Consider the following 18624-nt stretch of genomic DNA (forward strand, 5'->3'; position numbering starts at 1 on the left):
TTCAAGAGCTGCATGTGCAACATGGCAAACCCTTGTCTCTACAAAAAAAAACCCATAAAAATTAGCCAGGCATGGTGGCGCACACCTGTAGTCCCAGCTACTCAGGGGGCTGAGGCAGGAGGATCACCTGAGCCCAGGAGATTGAAGCTGCAGTGAGATGTGATTGTGACGCTGTACTCCAGCCTGGGCGACAGAGTGACAGACCCTGTCTCAAAAAAAAAAAAAGATTTGCCAAGAACTACAGAACTTCTCTCGAGAGAAATGGAGAGCTTAAAAAAAATTCTAATCTGTTATCTCATTTGAGCCCAATAATCCATCAAAAATAAAACTATTGTTATTTCATTTTTTGGATGAGGAAATTGAAGTCCAGAGAATAAAAGTGGTCAACTTCCAGACTAAATTCCAAATTCAGTGTTCATCCTTTCACAAGGAGGGAAGATGGGTCTCTTTCTCTCCCTGTCCCTGTCTCTATATAACCACAAATCCCTCCCTAGGTGATCCTCCCTGGGGATGGAGTCCTATAAAGCCAAAGACAGTCTTCTAAAGAGCCAACAGCCGAAATAGGCATTTAATCCAGTCAACATCTTGAAAATGGATTACTACTTCCCAGATTATGTTGTACTTTAATTCAAACTCACAAATTACTTTTAGATCTAGTTTCTCCTTTGCAAGGGATGCAGGTGATAGAGGAACAAGTTGGAGGACACTAGCAGTCAAATCCAGAAGTAGGACATTCTATAAGACATGGTCTTTACAGAAGGAGCAGGATTGAAAAAAAAAAAGACAAATGGTCTGAACTTTTCCGAAAGTCATTATCATGAAAATAAATCAAAAACAAAACCATGGAGAGATGGTTTCAGAATAAAATAGACTAGCAAAACCTAAGAATCAAATGTAATAAGTGAACCTTGATTGGATCCTGGTAATGTGTACAAGGAATTATGTTGAAGGAATTCTTAGAATGAAGGGAATTTGAATGTGGCTGGATATGAGTGTAGAGTCAGTTTGTTAGAGTTGTAAGAATCAAAATGGAGTCACCTGTGTTTAAAAACAAAACAAAAAACTGACAAATGGAGCCAGAGAAGGCTATGAAGGGAGGGTTGTCGTGCATAAGTGCCTGAAAACAAAAACAAAAACTATCACAAAAGTCTGCAAAAATTGCAACCTTGCACACAGGTCATCGGAGCCTTACACAAAAAAATACTTCTGCAAGGACATCTGCCGAAACAACTGGCTGTTCAACCTCAAACTGGCGCCACCCTTGTTCCTGATCTTTGTTGCCAAGGATAATTATCTCAGAACAATTATATAATCCTCAGCTTTTCTTTAAAAACCTTCGTCTTCTTTAACCTTTACATAGTTCACTATAGCATGCATATTCCCATTGCAATGATACATACCCAGATGAATATTATTTTTTTTAGAGTGCCTCTCTCTATTTGATATTTAGGTCAACTAGTGTTAGTTTTCTGGTATAACAGGAAACTGTTCTTATTCTTAAAAGATACATGCTGAAAATATTTTGGGATAAAGTGTCATGATCGCTGTAACTTCCAAATGGGTCAACAACCACAAAACGATGATAGGTAAAGTACTATATATAGAGAAAATATTAACATTTTAAAAATTTATTTATTTATTTATTTTATTTTATTTTATTTTATTTTTTGAGACAGAGTCTCGCTCTGTCGCCCAGGCTGGAGTGCAGTGGCACAATCTCGGCTCACTGCAAGCTCCGCCTATCGGGTTCACGCCATTCTCCTGCCTCAGCCTCTCCAAGTAGCTGGGACTACAGGTGCCCGCCACCACGCCCGGCTAATTTTTTGTATTTTTAGTAGAGACGGGGTTTCACCGTGGTCTGGATCTCCTGACCTCGTGATCTGCCCGCCTCGGCCTCCCAAAGTGCTGGGATTACAAGCGTGAGCCACCGCGCCCGGCCTAAAAATTTAAATGAAAGATGTACAGGACTGTGCTGTACTGGTCTTCAGTTTCTCTGAATGTATGAAACATTTCCGTAATAGAAAGTTGTGGGGAGCCAGGCCTGCTGGTTCACACCTGTAATCCCAGCACTTTGGGAGGCCAAGGCAAGCGGATCACCTGAGGTCAGGAGTTTGAGACCAGCCTGACCAACATAGTGAAACCCCTGTCTCTATTAAAAATACAAAAATCAGCCGGGCGTGGTGGCAGGTACCTGTACTCCCACCTACTCGGGAGGCTGAGGCAAGAGAATTGCTTGAACCTGGGAGATGGAGGTTGCAGTGAGCTGAGATTGTGGCATTGTACTCCAGCTCTGTCTCCTTTTGAGACAGAGCAAGGCTCCGTCTCAAAAAAAAAAAAAAAGGAAAGTTGGGGGAAATGACCAAGCCTCCTTAATGCAGGGATTCTGAATGAGTAGTTCATGGCTCACCTTGCAGGGAGGTGGGGCCCCATGGTTGTGCTTTAAGGACGCTGTGGACTCCCTACAATGTCAGCAACTGCTGTGTGCACATGTAGCTCTCCATTTCTCTCGAGAGAAGTCCTGTAGTTCTTGGCAAATCCTTTTCAAAGGGGTCTCGTGATTCCCGAAGCAGTGAAGCCCTGAGGCTTGCCTGGAGATTTTAGCTCTGGTGGCTGCAGATGCATATGAGATGTTGGACTGCAAGGTATTTCTCTACTGTTCAAACCACGTGTCGGAGATGACTCCCTAAAGTCACAGGATCTCAAAATTGAAAGGAGCTTTAGGAATAACCTAGTTCTCAACCCTGAAGCGCAGCTCTCAAGACTTTGTCAAAGGTCAGGCAATTAGCTTAATGGCCGCAGGAAAAGCAAAGTCCAGGTCTCCCCTCTGCTTCTGCAAAGAACCAGTTCTGTTGGTCCGGTCGCTTGAGTTCCTACATGAACCCAGAAAAACCAGTGAACATCCTTCTGCCGGCTACAGAGCACTACGATCTGCTTCCCTCCCTACCTCCTTCTCCCGACATCCCCTCCTCCTGTCCTGCTCAGGTTCACTCCTCGCCCACCACGTGGTCTGCTTAGGGCTCCGACACATCAAGCATGTGCCCCCTTAGGGCCTGCGTCCTGGCTGCTCCCTCTCCTCGCTGCTCTTCCTCCCAGTACTCGGTTGGTTACTGCCCCATCTTCCTCAAGCCGCCCACGTCTCACCTTCTCCATGTGATTTACCCTGACCGCCCTGTTTAACACTGTAACTCCGTCCGCCCCCGCCCCCTACCCCACCAACAATACTCAGTTCCACTGCTTATTTTTCCCGTATCACGTGTCACTTCTAATACCCTATAAAATTTGTCAGTTTTTTCCATTTGAATATAAGCTCCACCAGGGCAGAGATCTTTGTTTTATTTGCCAATATATCCCAAAAGCCTAGAGCAGTGCCTGGCACAGAGAAGGTACTCAATACTGAAAACTTTTTTCTTTTTTTTTTTTTGAGGCAGAGTATCACTCTGTCACCTAGGCTGGGGTGCAGTGGCACGATCTGGGCTCAAGGCAACCTCTGCCTCCCAGGTTCAAGTGATTCTCCTGCCTCAGCCTCCTGAGTAGCTGGGACCACAGGCGTGCGCCACCACACCCAGCTAATTTTTTTGTATTTTCACTAGAGATGGGGTTTCACCATGTTGGCAGGCTGGCCTTGAACTCCTGGCCTTAAGTGATCAGCCTGCCTTGGCCTCCCAAAGTGCTGGGATTACACCACGCCCAGCCACAATACTGAAAACTTGTTGAATGAATGAATGAATGTTCTCTCTCTGAAAAGTAGGACGTAATTCCAATTTAAGTCTCGATAAAAGGAGCCACAAAGAGGCAAAAGAATTAGGCAGGAAAGGTTGGGGTAGTGGTTACACTAGATGCTTTGCAGTTATTTATACAGCAGGACTTAAACTCTTGGTTTGATAAAATATATGAAGGAGCATATAACTGGTAGCTCAGCTCCGTTTTTGCAAAGTGTCAGCCAGCACTTCTCTGTACACAAAACAGATTAGTAACATCTCTTCCTGCCAGAGGGCTTACATGTTGCAATTCTCTTGTAAAAAGTTTCTGAATATTTAACAGTTGAAGTTGAATGACTTCCTAATAGGGTGTTGATTAACTGCATCACAGACGTAATTAAGAGGTATCAATTCAGGTCTGTTGGGATTAAGTTTATAGCCCCAAAGCTAAGCTTTCCGAGCCAAGCAAGTCTGAAAACAACAAGCACATGATGTAGAGGAACACTGACACACCAGCTGAAGCCTCTGCAGCTGTGTTTTCCTAAGATTCCCACCTTTGCTGCAGGCCCAGTGGGTGTCACCTTGTTCTGGGTGTGGGAGTGAAGCTAAGATGAACCCACAGCGTTAAGCCCACGGTGGGGGACCCTGTGGGGGGGGTCCCACAAACAGCCACCCTGAAGTTTTAAGCTTGGGAAGGAGACCCTGACCTAGTATTTATGGCGGTGGTCTATTCTGATCTACGAGTGTGGGTGTGGGTATTCATTACTAAATTTCACTGTAAACTGCCAGGAAGAAAATGTCAGCCTGCGGCAACTAAACACTCCATGCGTTTCACTAGTAATGACTTTCTCTCTTCTTCTTCTTTTTTTTTTTTTTTTTTTTCTGAGACAGGCTCTTGCTCTGTCGCCCAGGCTGGAGTGCAGTGGCATGATCTTGGCTCCCTGCAGCCTCCACCTCCGAGGCTCAGGCAATCCTCCCACCTCAACCTCTCTAGTAGCTGGGCCTACAGACATGTGCCACCACGCACAGCTAATTTTTGTATTTTTTGTAGAGACAGGGTTTTGCCATGTTGCCTAGGCTGGTGTCGAACTCTTAGACTCAAAGATCTGCCCACCTCGGCCACCCAAAGTGCTAAGATTACAGGTATGAGCTGCCACTTCGCCTGGCCTTTTTTTTTTTTTTCTTGAGACAGAGTCTTGCTCTGTTGCCCAGGCTGGAGTGCAGTGGTGCAATCGTGGGTCACTGCAGCCTCGACCTCCTGGGCTCCAGCAGTCCTCCCACCTGAGCCTCCCAAGTAGCTGGGACTACAGGTACGTGACACCACACCTGGCTAATTTTTTTGTGTGTGTATATATATATATATATATTTTTTTTTTTTTATTGTAGAGAAGGGGTTTCACCATGTTGCCCAGGCTGGTCTCAAACTCTGGGGCTCAAGCAATCTGCCTGCCTCAGCCTCTCAAAGTGCTCGGATTACAGGTGCAAGCCACACACCCAGCCTCACTAGTGACTTTTCATTGCAAGTGTGCATGCAGCAGGCACAATCCCACCTCAGGGCCTTTGCACTTGCTGTACCATCTGCCTCTACCAGTAGCCCTATGGCTTTTGCTTCCTAACCTTTTTCAGGTCTTTGTTTAAACATCCCCTCCTCACTGAGGCCTACAGTTGAAATCCCTTCCCCTTGGCACGCTTTATCCCCCTGTCCTGATCCGTTTTTTTTCTCCATAGCATGAATCACCATCTGCCATATTATAGACGGTAGTTTATTGATTGTCTATCTGCCCCTCCCCACTAGAATGTAATGTCTACAAGGGCGTTTTGTCCACTGTTCTCCATGTCTAGAACTTTACTGGCGTATAGAATATACTTTGAAGATGTTTATCGTTGAATGAACGACTCTTGCTCCACTCACAAAGTGTAAATGTGTCTCCCAAGCCTATCCTTACCCTGCTTAACACTAGTCCTGATTATCCCCCATGCTGACACCTTGCCTGTGTGGACTCCTGCCTGCTCTCTGTGCCAGGATCCCATGACATGAAACGGAATAGGTGCTTCATAAACGAGAGTGACACTAGGCATGGTGGCATGCATCTGGAGTCCTAGCTACTCGGGAGGCTGAGGCAGGAGGATTGCCTGAGCCCAGGAGTTGGAGGCTGTAGTACACTTGGATAGCACCTATGAATAGCCAGTGCCCTCCAACCTGGGCAACATAGTGAGCCCTTGTCACAAAACAAAAAAAACAAAAAACTAGAAGAGAATAATTTGAATATTTCTAGCACAAAGAAAAGACAAATATTTAAGATAATGGATAGCCCAATTACACAGATTTGATCTTTACAAATTATATGAATGTATTAAATTATCATGGCTGGGTGCAGTGGCTCACACTTGTAATCCCAGCACTTTGGGAGGCGGAGGTGGGTGAATCATCTGCCGTCAGGAGTTCCAGACCAGCCTGGCAAACATGTACTAAAAATACAAAAAATTAGCCAGGTGTGGTGGCAGGCACCTGTAATCCCAGCAACTCGGGAGGCCGAGGCAGAAGAATTGCTTGAACCCAGGAGGCAGAGGTGGCAGTGAGCCAAGACCGCACCACTGCTTTGTAGCCTGGGCAACAGAGTGAGACGCCATTTCAATAATAATAATAAACTATCACATGTAACCACCAAATATGTACATCATTATGTATCAATAAAAATAAATAAATAAATGTGAATAAATGACCGAGAGTATGAATGATGCCATCCCTCCGATGCCCTTACACTGTGGTTCTCCAGCACCTGCTACTTAGGTTTCTTCAGATACCAGCTGCTCTGGGAGCTACACCTTGTTTCAGGATCTCAGTCACTGCCTTCAGCAGCCCACTGTCTGATCCAAGCAGCCATGGGTTCTCTTCTGCATCCGGCCACTCCTGTACCCTCTTCCCTTTTAGGTTTTGCTACTGTCTATAAACTTGCTTTGAAGATTTGAGATTTGAGCTCCTACGTCGCCAGGTCACCCTCAGAGGCATCGGGACATGCTCTTCAAGTAAAGTCCAAATGAGGGATTAGACACTATGGGCTTCATTTCTCAGTGTCCTCTCTCAAGAGCTAGACTATTACTTGCATTTCTCATCTCCTTGAATCATCAGCGCCTGGTGCTATCATTTAAAATAGGGAAAGTTATGAACTGGGTTAATTTTTTTTTTTTTTTTGAAATAGAGTGTCACTTTGTTGCCCAGGCTGAAGTACAGTGGTGCAATCTTGGCTCACTGCAACCTCTGCCTCCCGAGTTCAAGCAATTCTCCTGCCTCAGCCTCCCAAGTAGCTGGGATTACAGGTGTTCACCACTATGCCTGGCTAGTTTTTGTGTTTTTAGTAGAGACGGGGTTTCACCATGTTGGCCAGGCTGGTCTCGAACTTATGACCTCAAGTGATCTGCCCACCTCAGCCTCCCAAAGTGCTGGGATTACAGGCATGAGCCACCACACCAGGCCAAAAAAATTTTTTATAAAGAAAAAAGAAAGAAACAAAGAGAAATAAAGTAGGGAAAGATGATTAGTAAGTCTCTTCTTTTCCAGGGCCTTAGTTTTCCTACCTGTAAAATACAGAGCATGGTATTTTTGGAGTCCATGAATCCACCAAGCACAGTATCATCTTTGCACGATGCTTTAAAGTATATAAAACATTTTAGACAAACAAGATCCTATTTAACACAAAAATGCCCAATAAATGTTTGCTAACAGGAATGATAATGGGGATTCTGTGTGAGCTGAAAGAAGCTGGGCGCGGTGGCTCACGCTTGTAATCCCAGCACTTTGGGAGGCCGAGGCGGGCGGATCACGAGGTCAGGAGATCGAGACCACGGTGAAACCCCGTCTCTACTAAAAATACAAAAAATTAGCCGGGCGTGGTGGCGGGTGCCTGTAGTCCCAGCTACTCGGAGAGGCTGAGGCAGGAGAATGGCGTGAACCCGGGAGGCGGAGCTTGCAGTGAGCCGAGATTGCGCCACTGCACTCCAGCCTGGGCGACAGAGCGAGACTCCGTCTCAAAAAAAAAAAAAAAAAGAAGCCTATTGAAGGTGAATGTGTCCTCTATTACTGTCTGACGACCAATTAAAGTTAAAACGAGTATGAGTCACTACATGTTAGAATTAATTTTGAATCCCTTAGTTTAATTCCTACATGTTGTCAATGCCTGAGGGAAATGGTCTAGCCACAGGTGCCAGCTCACAAGAAAGGGGAAGGCCCGGTACGGTGGCTCACACCTGCCATCCCATCATTTTGGGAGGCTGAGGCCAGCAGATCACTTGAGGCCAGGAGTTTGAGACCAGCCTGTGCAATGTAGGGAGATCTCTATAAAAAAGTAATTAGCCAGGCATGGTGGTATGCACCTGCAGTCCCAGCTGTTTGAGAGACTGAGGCAGGCGGATCACATGAGCCTAGAAGTTCGAGGCCACAGTGAGCTATGAAAGCACCATTGCACTCCAGCCTGAGCAACAGAGTGAGACCTTGCCTCAAAAATTAAAAAATAAAATAAATATAAAAATAAAACAAGAGAGAGAGGGCGCCGTCTCTGTGGTACTATTCGGCTGTGTTACATAACTGGCATTTTATTTGGAAAAAAAAAAAAAATTCCTCCAAGGGGTTCATTTCCTCGGATCAAATGTTCCAGGTGTTGGTATGCATTCGACACGTGCATTCTTCAGCCCTGGTTATTCTATGTTATGTAAAACTCTATTTCAAAATACACATCTTCCCAGAAGAGTGGGTGCCCATTCTCCTTCAGGCTGTGCTAAATGGAAGGTGCTAAACACCTGCCTGAGGCCAGCTCCAGGCCACACACCTGGGCAGGTGATGCTCCACCTCCTACCCCCAGGTGCACCCTCTGGGTAAACACAAGCTCTGCTGGGCCCCAGCCACCACCAAGGGTTCTGGTTTCACTGTTGCTAAGGATAGTGAACTTTTTAAAACAACCTTCCCTTTCTTCTCCAATCTGGTAGAAAAACAAAAGCCCAGTCAGGAACCAATCAAGTGGAAGAGAGTGCAGCTAAATAAAATAAACCTTGCACTTGACTTCCTCTGACAGCAGTTCCCAGAATCTCTGGAGTGATGGGAGGATCCATGTGGGGGTGGTTTTGGGGAGCCTGGCCAAGGGGTCTCTTGCAGGGCCTGAGGTCCAACATTTAAGGGAGCAGGAAGAAAGAAGAAGGAGGTTTCCTCTTATATTGCTGCCTCTTCCCATCACCTCCCCTTGAACCTCAAGAAAAGGGCTGGGCACAATGGCTCGTGTCTGTAATCCCAGTGCGTTGGGAGGCTGAGGCAAGAAGATCACTTGAGGCCAGGAGTTTGAGACTAGCCTGCGCAACATAGTGAAACCCCTCCATTTCTACTTTAAATTTTTCTTTTACAGGCGGAGTGTGGTGACTCTCGCCTATAATCCCAGCACGTTGAGAGGCCAAGGTGGGCAGCTCACTTGAGCTCAGGAGTTCGAGACCAGCCTGGGCAACATGGCAAAACCCCATCTCTACAAAAAATACAAAAATTAGCCAGGCATGGTGGTGTGCACCTGTAGTCCCAGATACTTGGAGGCTGAAGTGGAAGGATCACTTGAGCCTGGGAGGCAGAGGTTACAGTGAGCCAAGATCACATCACTGCACTCCAGCCTGAGTGACAGTGAGACTCTGTCTCAAAAAAGGAAAAAAGAAAAGAAATTAAAATTAAATAAATTTTAAAAATCTTTTTATCTTTCTCTCTCTTTTTTTTTTTTCAAAGAAGGCTCCTAAGAGCCAGGCTATTAGCACCATCCTCCCTTTCAAGTGCTATACAGTGATCAGGTGAAACTGGAGAACATCTGAGTTGGGAGAGAATTCTAAGATCTCAAGTGTAAAAGCTTAATTTCACTGACTAAAAACTGAAGTCCAGAAAAGGAAAGAGGTTTTTGGCAAGGGGACACAGCCAACTGGTGGCAGAGCTAGCAACAGAACCCAGGATCCTTTTGACAACCCCCACCCCACATACACACACCCTCCCAAAGTGTCATCTCGCTCCAAAAAACTAGCTTCTCTCCGAGTTTTCGCGTTTCTATCAGATGCCCCCTCATCCTTTTTTTTTTTTTCTCCCCCCTTTATGGCTATCTATCTTCTACAGGAAGGACAGAAGCCCTTTTCTTCTCAGTGAATAAGATTGGGAATCTTGGCCGGGCGCAGTGGCTCACACCTGTAACCCCAGCACTTTGGGAGGCCGAGGTGGGCAGATCCCCTGAGGTCAGAAGTTCAAGACCAGCCTGGCCAACATGATGAAACCTCATCTCTACTAAAAATACCAAACTAGCAGGGCATGGTAGCGCATGCCTGTAATCCTAGCTACTCAGTAGGCTGAGGCAGGAGAATCGCTTGAAACCAGGAGGCAGAGGTTGCAGTGAGCCGAGATTGCGCCACTGCACTCCAGCCTGGGCAATAAGAGTGAAGCTCCACCTCAAAAAAAAATAATAATAAATAAAAAGATTGGGAATCTTGAGAGACTAAAAGAATAGGGTGAATAAGTAAAGAAAAAAGAAAAGACTGGGAATCTGAGAGTCATTCTTAAGTATTTTTCTTATCCCACGTGTGCAAGTAATGATTCCTATTGAGGCTTACTTTAAAATATCTTACTCTCTATTCCACCCTAGCCTTCAGTCCGTGCCTGCTGCTGCCCCCTACCTCTGACCTCTCTCCAGGCCACCCGGTAGATAGTTTACATATTGGTGATAACTTACAGTTCTCATACACGTACATGGCATCACTGTACTGTGTTCTACATGTGTTATTTTATTCCTCTAAAAGACCCCGTAAGCTGGATGCCTTTATTACCCCATTTTATAGATGAAGAAACTGAGGCTCAGCACAGTTAAATAATATTTGTAAGATCTCACAGCAAGAAAGGAGCAGAACTGGGATTTTAATTATTAATTATTATTACTATTATTATTTTTGAGACAGAGTCTTGCTCTGTCACCCAGGCTGGAGTGCAGTGATGTGATCTCGGCTCACTGCAGCCTCCACCTCCCAGGTTCAAGCAATTCTCCTGCCTCAGCCTCCCAAGTAGCTGGGATTACAGGCACGCGTCACCATGCCCAGCTAATTTTTGCATTTTTAGTAGAGACGGGGTTTTGCCATGTTGGCCGGGCTGGTCTCGAACTCCTGACCTCAGGTGATCTGCCTACCTCAGCCTCCCAAAGTGCTGGGATTATAGGGGTGAGCCAGTGCGCCTGGCCAGAACTGGGATTTTAGAAGAACCAAGTGGTCTGGTGCCAAAATCCAAACTCCCAGCTACTACACCATATTGCATTTCTCTGAAGCACCAATATGACCATGTCACTCCTGTGCTCAAGCCTCTTCAGTGGCTCCCTTCTGACTGTGGTGGTTCAAATTCCTAGTTGGGCATTAAAGGCTCTTCAGTGGTTTGTCTCTTGCTCTCCTGCAGGTAAGTTAATGCACTTTGTTGTGTCTCACATTCCTCATCTATTACTTGAGTGTGATAATACCCTCTTATGAGACTGTCACGAGGATTAAAGGAGGTCACTCAGCACAAAGTGACACAATTGGCGTTAGTGATCATTTAGTTACCTTTGTACTTTTCCTCCCAACTTACTTAGAGGACTCCTCTGACCAGAATGTTGCTAAACTGAATTGGTCAGAGGAGGAGTTGCTAAACTCCTCTGACGGTGCTTGTTGCTAAACTGAATGTGAATGTAATTTTTCCCTTCCTAAAATGTTCCCCACTCCCATATGCCAACGTCTCCAAATCCTTCCAAACCCAACCATCCTCCAATCACTCTACTTAAGTGCCCCCCACCCTCTTCTACTAATTGAAACTCCTGGGACACTTACTCTTTTTTTGAGGCAGAGACTCACTCTTTCACCTAAGCTGGAGTGCAATGGTGTGATCTCAGCTCACTGAAACCTCCACCTCCCGGGTTCCAGTGATTCTTCTGCCTCAGCCTCCCGAGTAGCTGGGACTAGAGGCTTGCATCACTATGCCCAGCTAATTTTTGTATTTTTAGTAGAGACAAGGTTTCATCATGTTGGCCAGGCTGGTTTCGAACTCCTGACCTCAAGTGATCTGTCCACCTCGGTCTCCCACAGTGCTGAGATTATAGGCGTGAGCCACCACACCTGGTCTCGGGGACATTTATTCTCATCATCCTTTTTTTCCACACTATTTATTCATTTGTTAAACATTTATCAAGTGCTTACTCTAATAACAATACCTGTACAGACAGTCCCTGAGTTAATGGTGATTGACTTAATGATATTTTCAGTTGATTATGGGTTTACAGGGATGTAGCCCCATCTTACACTTGATTGGCTATTTTTTTTTTTGGTCTTTTTTTTTTCCTTTCTGTGGAGAACGGGGTCTTGCTGTATTGCCCAGGCAGGTCTCGAACTTCTGGGCTCAAGCTATCCTCCCGCTTCCTCCTCCCTAAGATCTGGGATTACAGGCATGAGCCACCATGCCCAGTGGACGTAACCCCACCTTAAGTCAAGGAGCATCTGTATTTGACTTGATACTTTACGAAGGGCTCCATACCACAGCTCCGCGTCTGTAAATCCTCACAAAAGGCTTGAAAGGGATTCCCATTTTTAGGCTGTCCTAGTTTTACCAGCTGGTGGTAAACCCTGGTGTCAGCGCCAGGGTTCCTGGGGATCCAGAGGTGATGCTGACAGGACCCCCGTCTTCCTGGGTCTGTCCCGCAGACCCTGGCTGACAGATGAAATGAGTACTCAGATAGAGGTATGCAGTGTAAGAGCAGCCCGAGAGCTGGAGCTGCTTGCTTTTATTCAGTGCAGGCACAATGACGAAAACCTGGAGCCAACACAACCTGCAGGTAATTAACATTTATCATTCCCCTTTCAGGGACCATCATGCACGCGGATGATCAACAGTCAGTTCCTGGTCAACATAAGTAAACAAGCCTCTTAACGATAAATTCCCCCACACTCCCTTGTACCTACTCCTTGCCCTCTGCCCCAGGGTTATAGAACAGCTGCTTTCTGCTATTCTCCCCCCAGGCTCTGCAGAACCTTCTGACCTTTCAGAAGGTTTGCGTCCTTTCCCTGTAGTTTTTCCACCACTCTGACCAATCTCCCACAATGCATAGCCTTGTATGCAAAGCCAGGCCTGTCCGTGCAGGGTGACAATCCGAGGTAGACAGTGGCAAAATCTGGTGGAGGCATCAGAGATAGTACCATCAGTTTGCTGGAACAAGCATATCAAGGAGCCTGGCAGATCTACACTTCACCAGACAGTGCCTGTGGCCAACAGGGCAGGCCCTTGCTCCAGGGAAAAACTCAGAAATCAAAACTCCTTGCTCTGCTGTCACAGAACTCTCCAGGAGATCCTCAGCGTCATCAGAAGCTGAAAAAACAGTGCTGAGAAATGTGGCCTGCTGTCTTTCCAGCTAAGGGAGGTGGCCCGTTCGACCCTGGGTTGTCCTCTGCAAACACACTGCTGCAGGTTGCATGGCACCATCTCCTGATTGCAATTTGCTTTCCTGAGGGAGTGAACTGACTGAAATTGGATGGTAATAAGTTGCTAGGTTATATTCCACTTTTTAGTTTATGAGGCTTATTTATTTTGCTTTAACATTAACCACTGCCTTCCTTTTAAGGAGCTGGGGAGGCAGGGCATGGCAACAGGTTCAGGGTGAGGAGTGGCACCACCTCCTTTCAGTGAGGATTTGGGAGGGGTGAAAAGCACCCTAATCTTCTCAGCTGCATGTGAACAAACCATCTGTCAAGGTGGGTCCTTCCTATAGGGAGGATGATGTCAGCCCTTCAGGGAGGTCTCAGTTTTCTTCCTCCACTTCCTAATCCCTTCATTATAATTCCTTCCACAACAGAATAAGTTTCTTGAGCAATGCAGCAATATCTAGCAATTTTAGATAGACATTTACCTTTTGACCTAGAAATCTCACTTCTACGAATCCATCCTAAAGACACACTCTCAGCTGGATGTGGTCGCTCGTGCCTGTGATCCTAATGCTCTGGGAGGCTAAAGTGGAAGAATCACTTGGGCTTAGGAGCTCAAGACCAGCCTGGGCAACATAGCAAGACCCTATCTCTAAAAAAAAAAAAAAAGATAAAAAAGACACACAGTCAAAAATTCAAAAATTAATTAATATACTTAAGGCTATTTATTACAGAAACATTGGTAGTAGCAAAAGACTGGAACTAACTCAATGCCCATCAATAGGGAACAGAGTAAATAAAGTAGGATACCTACACATCATGGAGGGCCATGCAGCTTTGAAAGGAAATGAGGCATATTTCTATGTTCTATGTTGTGATCGCCAGGATATAACGTAATGAGTAAAAAGCCAGGTGAAGGGCCGGTCGCGGTGGCTCACGCTTGTAATCCCAGCACTTTGGGAGGCTGAGGCGGGTGGATCACGAGGTCAGGAGATCGAGACCACGGTGAAACCCCGTCTCTACTAAAAACACAAAAAATTAGCTGGGCGTGGTGGCGGGCGGCTGTAGTCCCAGCTACTCGGAGAGGCTGAGGCAAGAATGGCGTGAACCCGGGAGGCGGAGCTTGCAGTGAGCCGAGATTGCACCACTGCACTCCAGCCTGGGCGACAGAGCGAGACTCCGTCTCAAAAAAAAAAAAAAAAAAAGCCAGGTGAAGAAAATTCTGATAATATGCTATCACTGGAGAGGGGAATATGAATATACTGTACATCACATAGGAGGAGACAGGAAATAAAGTGAGAGGATTGGGGTAGAAGCTAGACTTTTCTAAATATATCTTGTTTTATAGATTTATGTTGGAAGTTTGTGGATATAGTACTTTAGAAAAGTATAAAACAAAATTAGACTTGACAAAATGAAACAAATCAATCTGTTAAGTTGATGGTGTAACTACACAGTGAGAAACTATTGCAAATGACCTTAACACTCAGGAATTCCACTTATATTCCTAATGGGAGATCCCCTAATGACCAAACCCAAACCCAGTCCAACCGAACCAAAAAACCTTGTAAAATATCTGAAACCATTTTTAGTAATGAAATGAGAAATGTGGTAGTGTTGGTGATATGGTTGGCTGTGTCCCCACCCTGACGTCATCTTGAATTGTAACTCCCACAATTCCCACGTGTCATGAGAGGAACCCAGTGGGAGGCGATTGAATTATGGGTGTGGGTCTTTCCTGCGCTGTTCCCATGATAGTGAATGACAAGATCTGATGATTTTAAAAATTGTTTCCCTGCACAAGCTCTCTCTCTTGCCTGCCACCATCTATGTAAGATGTGACTTGTTCCTCCTTGCCTTCCACTGTGATTGTGAGGCCTCCCCAGCCATGTGGAACTGTAAGTCCATTAAACCTCTTTTTCTTCCCAATCTCGGGTATGTCTTCATCAGCAGCATGAAAATAGACTAATACAGTAAATTGGTACCAATAGAGTGGGGTGCTGCCGAAAAGATACCCAAAAATGTGGAAGCAACTGGAACAGTTTGGAGGGCTCAGAAGAAGATAGGAAAATGTGGGACAGTTTGGAACTTCCTAGAGACTTGTTGAATGGCTTTGACAAAAATGCTGATAGTGATACGAACAATAAGATCCAGGCTGAGGTGGTCTCAGATGGAGATGAGGAACTTGTTGGGAACTGGAACAAAGGTGACCCTTGTTATGTTTTAGCAAAGTGACTGGTGGCATTTTGCTCCTGCCTTAGAGATTTGCAGAACTTTGAACTTGAGAGAGATGATTTAGGGTATCTGGTGGAAGAAATGTCTAAGCAACAAAGTATTCAAGAGGTGACTTGGGTGCTCTTAAAGACATTCAGTTTTATAAGGGAAGCAGAGCATAAAAGTTCAGAAACTTTGCAGCCTGACAATGTAATAGAAAAGAAAATTCTATTTTCTGAGGAGAAATTCAAGCTGGCTGCAGAAATTTACATAAGTAATGGGGACCCAAATATTAATCTCCAAGACCATGGGGAAAATGTCTCCAGGGCATGTCAGAGGTCTTCATGGCAGCCCCTCCCATCACAGACCCAGAGGCCTAGGAAGAAAAAATGGTTTCTTGGGCCAGGCCCAGGGTCTCCGTGCTGTGTGCAGCCTAGGGACTTGGTGCCCTGCATCCCAGCTACTCCAGCCATGATTAAAAGGGCCCAAGGTACAGCTCGGGCTGTGGCTGCAGAGGGTGCAAGCCTCAAGCCTTGGAAGCTTCCATGTGGCATTCAACCTGTGGATGCACAGAAGTCAAGAATTGAGGCTTGGGAATCTCTGCCTAGATTTCAGAGGATGTATGGAAACACCTGGATATCCAGGAAGTTTGCTGCAGGGACAGGGTCCTAATGGAGAACCTCTGCTAGGGCAGTGTGGAACGGAAATGTGGGGTTGGAGTCCCCACACAGAGTCCCAACTGGGGCACCGCCTAGTGGAGCTGTGAGAAGAGGGACACTGTCCTCCAGACCCCAGAATTGTAGATCCACCGACAGCTTGCACATGTGCCTGGAAAAGCTGCAGACACTCAACATCAGCCCATGAAAGCAGCCAGAAGGGAGGGTGTACCCTGCAAAGCCACAGGGGCTGAGCTGCCCAAGACCATGGGAACCCTCTTCTTGCATCAGCGTGACCTGGATGCGAGACATGGAGTCAAAGGAGATCATTTTGGAGATTTAAGACTTAATTGCGCCGGGTGCAGTGGCTCACGCCTGTAATCCCAGCACTTTGGGAGGCCGAGGTGGGCGGATCACCTGAGGTTGGGAGTTAGAGACCAGCCTGACTAACATGGAGAAACCTCATCTCTACTAAAAATACAAAATTAGCCGGGCGTGGTGGTGCGTGCCTGTAATCCCAGCTTCTCGGGGGGCTGAGGCAGGAGAATCGCTTGAACCTGGGAGGCGGAGGTTATGGTGAGCCGAGATCACGCCATTGCACTCCAGCCTGGGCAACAAGAGCAAAACTCCGTCTCAAAAAAAAAAAAAAAAAAAGACTTAACTGCCCTGCTGGATTTCTGATTTGTATGGGGACTATAGCGCCTTTGTTTTGGCCAATTTCTCCCATTTGGAATGGCTGTATTTACCCAATACCTGTACCCCCATTGTATCTGGGAAGTAACTAACTTGCTTTTGATCTTACAAGCTCCTAGGTGAAAGGAATGTGCCTTGTCTCAGATGAGACTTTGAACTGTGGGCTTTTGGGTTAATGCTGAAATGAGTTAAGACTTTGGGAGACTGTTGGGAAAGCATGATTGGTTTTGAAATGTGAGAACATGAGATTCGGGAGGGGCCAGAGGTGGGATGATATGGTTCGGCTGTGTCCGCACCCAAATCTCATTTTGAATTGTAACTCCCACAATTCCTATGTGTCATTGGAGGAACCAAGTGGGAGGTGATTGAATTATGGGGGCGGGTCTTTCCTGTGTGGTTCTCACGATGGTAGATGAGTCTCACAAGATCTGACAGTTTTAAAAGTGGGAGTTTCCCTGCACGAGCTGTCTCTCTTGCCTGCTGCCATTCATGTAAGATGTGACTTTCTCCTCCTTGCCTTCCACCATGAGTGTGAGGCCGTCCCAGCCATGTGGGACTGTAAGGTCATTAAACCTTTTTTTCTTCCCAGTTTTGCATGTCTTTATCAGCAGCATGAAAATGGACTAATACAGTTGGTAAGACTGTTTTGCATGTATTATAGGATAAAGCAATGAGTAATTATGTTGTTTTGAAAAGTGGGATGTTTTACATCCCAGGTATGGATATAAGATCAATAAAGTTAAGTAGAAACATTTTAGTCTTACCTAAATTTGAAATAGAACTATTAGTAAGAACCCATAAAGTATGTGCTTGTAAAAAATTGTTTCTAGAAACCATCATGAATTCAAAAGCAAGCATTTCTTGCACACAGAATATGATCTCTAAATGCCATTTACTAAAAGAAAGCAGGGCTCCTTAGAAAAATGGCTGATTCCAGATCTGGGCTCCTGGGAAAGAAATGTACAAGATGAGCTTGGAACATCATATTATACACCAGATAATTAAGCATTTATCAAGAACAACAGGGTGATTTCAAAAGACAAATACCAGATATTATGTGCCTTCTGATGAAAACATTAGTCATGAAGTAGTCTTACCAAAATCCCTAACCTAAATCTGATCAACTACTCTAAATCCAACTTCTAATTTACAGGAAATGTCAAGGACAGAGAACATGTTAAATCATACTGCTGGTTGCAGTCACCAAAATTATTGCAGTGGCTCATGCCTATAATTCCAGCACTTTGGGAGGCTAAGGAGGGCAGATTGCTTGAGCCCAGGAGTCTGAAACCAGTCTGTGAAATATAGTGAGAACCCCATCTCTACAAAAAATTGAAAAAATTAACCAGGCATGGTGACATGCACCTATGGTCTCAGCTACTCTGCAGCCTGAGGCAGGAGGATCGCTTGACCCCAGGAGTTTGAGGGTCCCTCGAGCCATGATTGCACTACTGCACTCCAGCCTGTGTGACAGAACAATACCGTTTCAAAAAAAAAAAAATTATCACAAAGACTTAGATGCCTGTAGTCCCAGCTACTCAGGAGGATGAGGCAGGGGGATGAGGCTGGAGGATGGCTTGAGCCCAGGAGTTCCAGTCCAGACTGGGCAACATAGTAACCCCATCCCTTAAAAAAATAAAAAACAAAAAACAGACTCAGTCAACTTGAAAAGGCCCCCACTAACCAAAGAATAGGATAATTTGAGCATCAATAAGAATTATAACTGTGATGAATTGAAGCTCATCAAATATGTTTAAAACCATGAATTCATCCTTTTTAAAAATTAAATCTGTTGGTCACTTTTGGTGGGTGCTAAGGATCCATTTGTTATTTTGAAAATTGGCAAATAAAGAGAGAGAAGCGTTTATATTACCTTTCCAGTGACAAATATATCTTAGGTTAACTGCATAGATGATCAGGGAAAGCTTCTTTTT

The 18624-nt window shown here is 45.4% G+C and overlaps 1 long non-coding RNA gene across 1 annotated transcript in view; it reads left to right on the forward strand.

Moving 5' to 3' along the window:
• Positions 1 to 12792, forward strand: part of LOC116479980 (uncharacterized) — a 30958-nt gene extending 18166 nt beyond the window's left edge. The window contains exon 3 of the long non-coding RNA XR_009209498.1: positions 12574 to 12792. This is a non-coding gene — a long non-coding RNA (uncharacterized LOC116479980). The remainder of the gene's footprint in view (positions 1 to 12573) is intronic.
• Positions 12793 to 18624: the final 5832 nt, after the last annotated feature.

This window comes from Hylobates moloch, unplaced genomic scaffold (genome assembly GCF_009828535.3).
Source record: "Hylobates moloch isolate HMO894 unplaced genomic scaffold, HMol_V3 SCAFFOLD_13, whole genome shotgun sequence".
NCBI classification, from domain to species: domain Eukaryota; kingdom Metazoa; phylum Chordata; class Mammalia; order Primates; family Hylobatidae; genus Hylobates; species Hylobates moloch.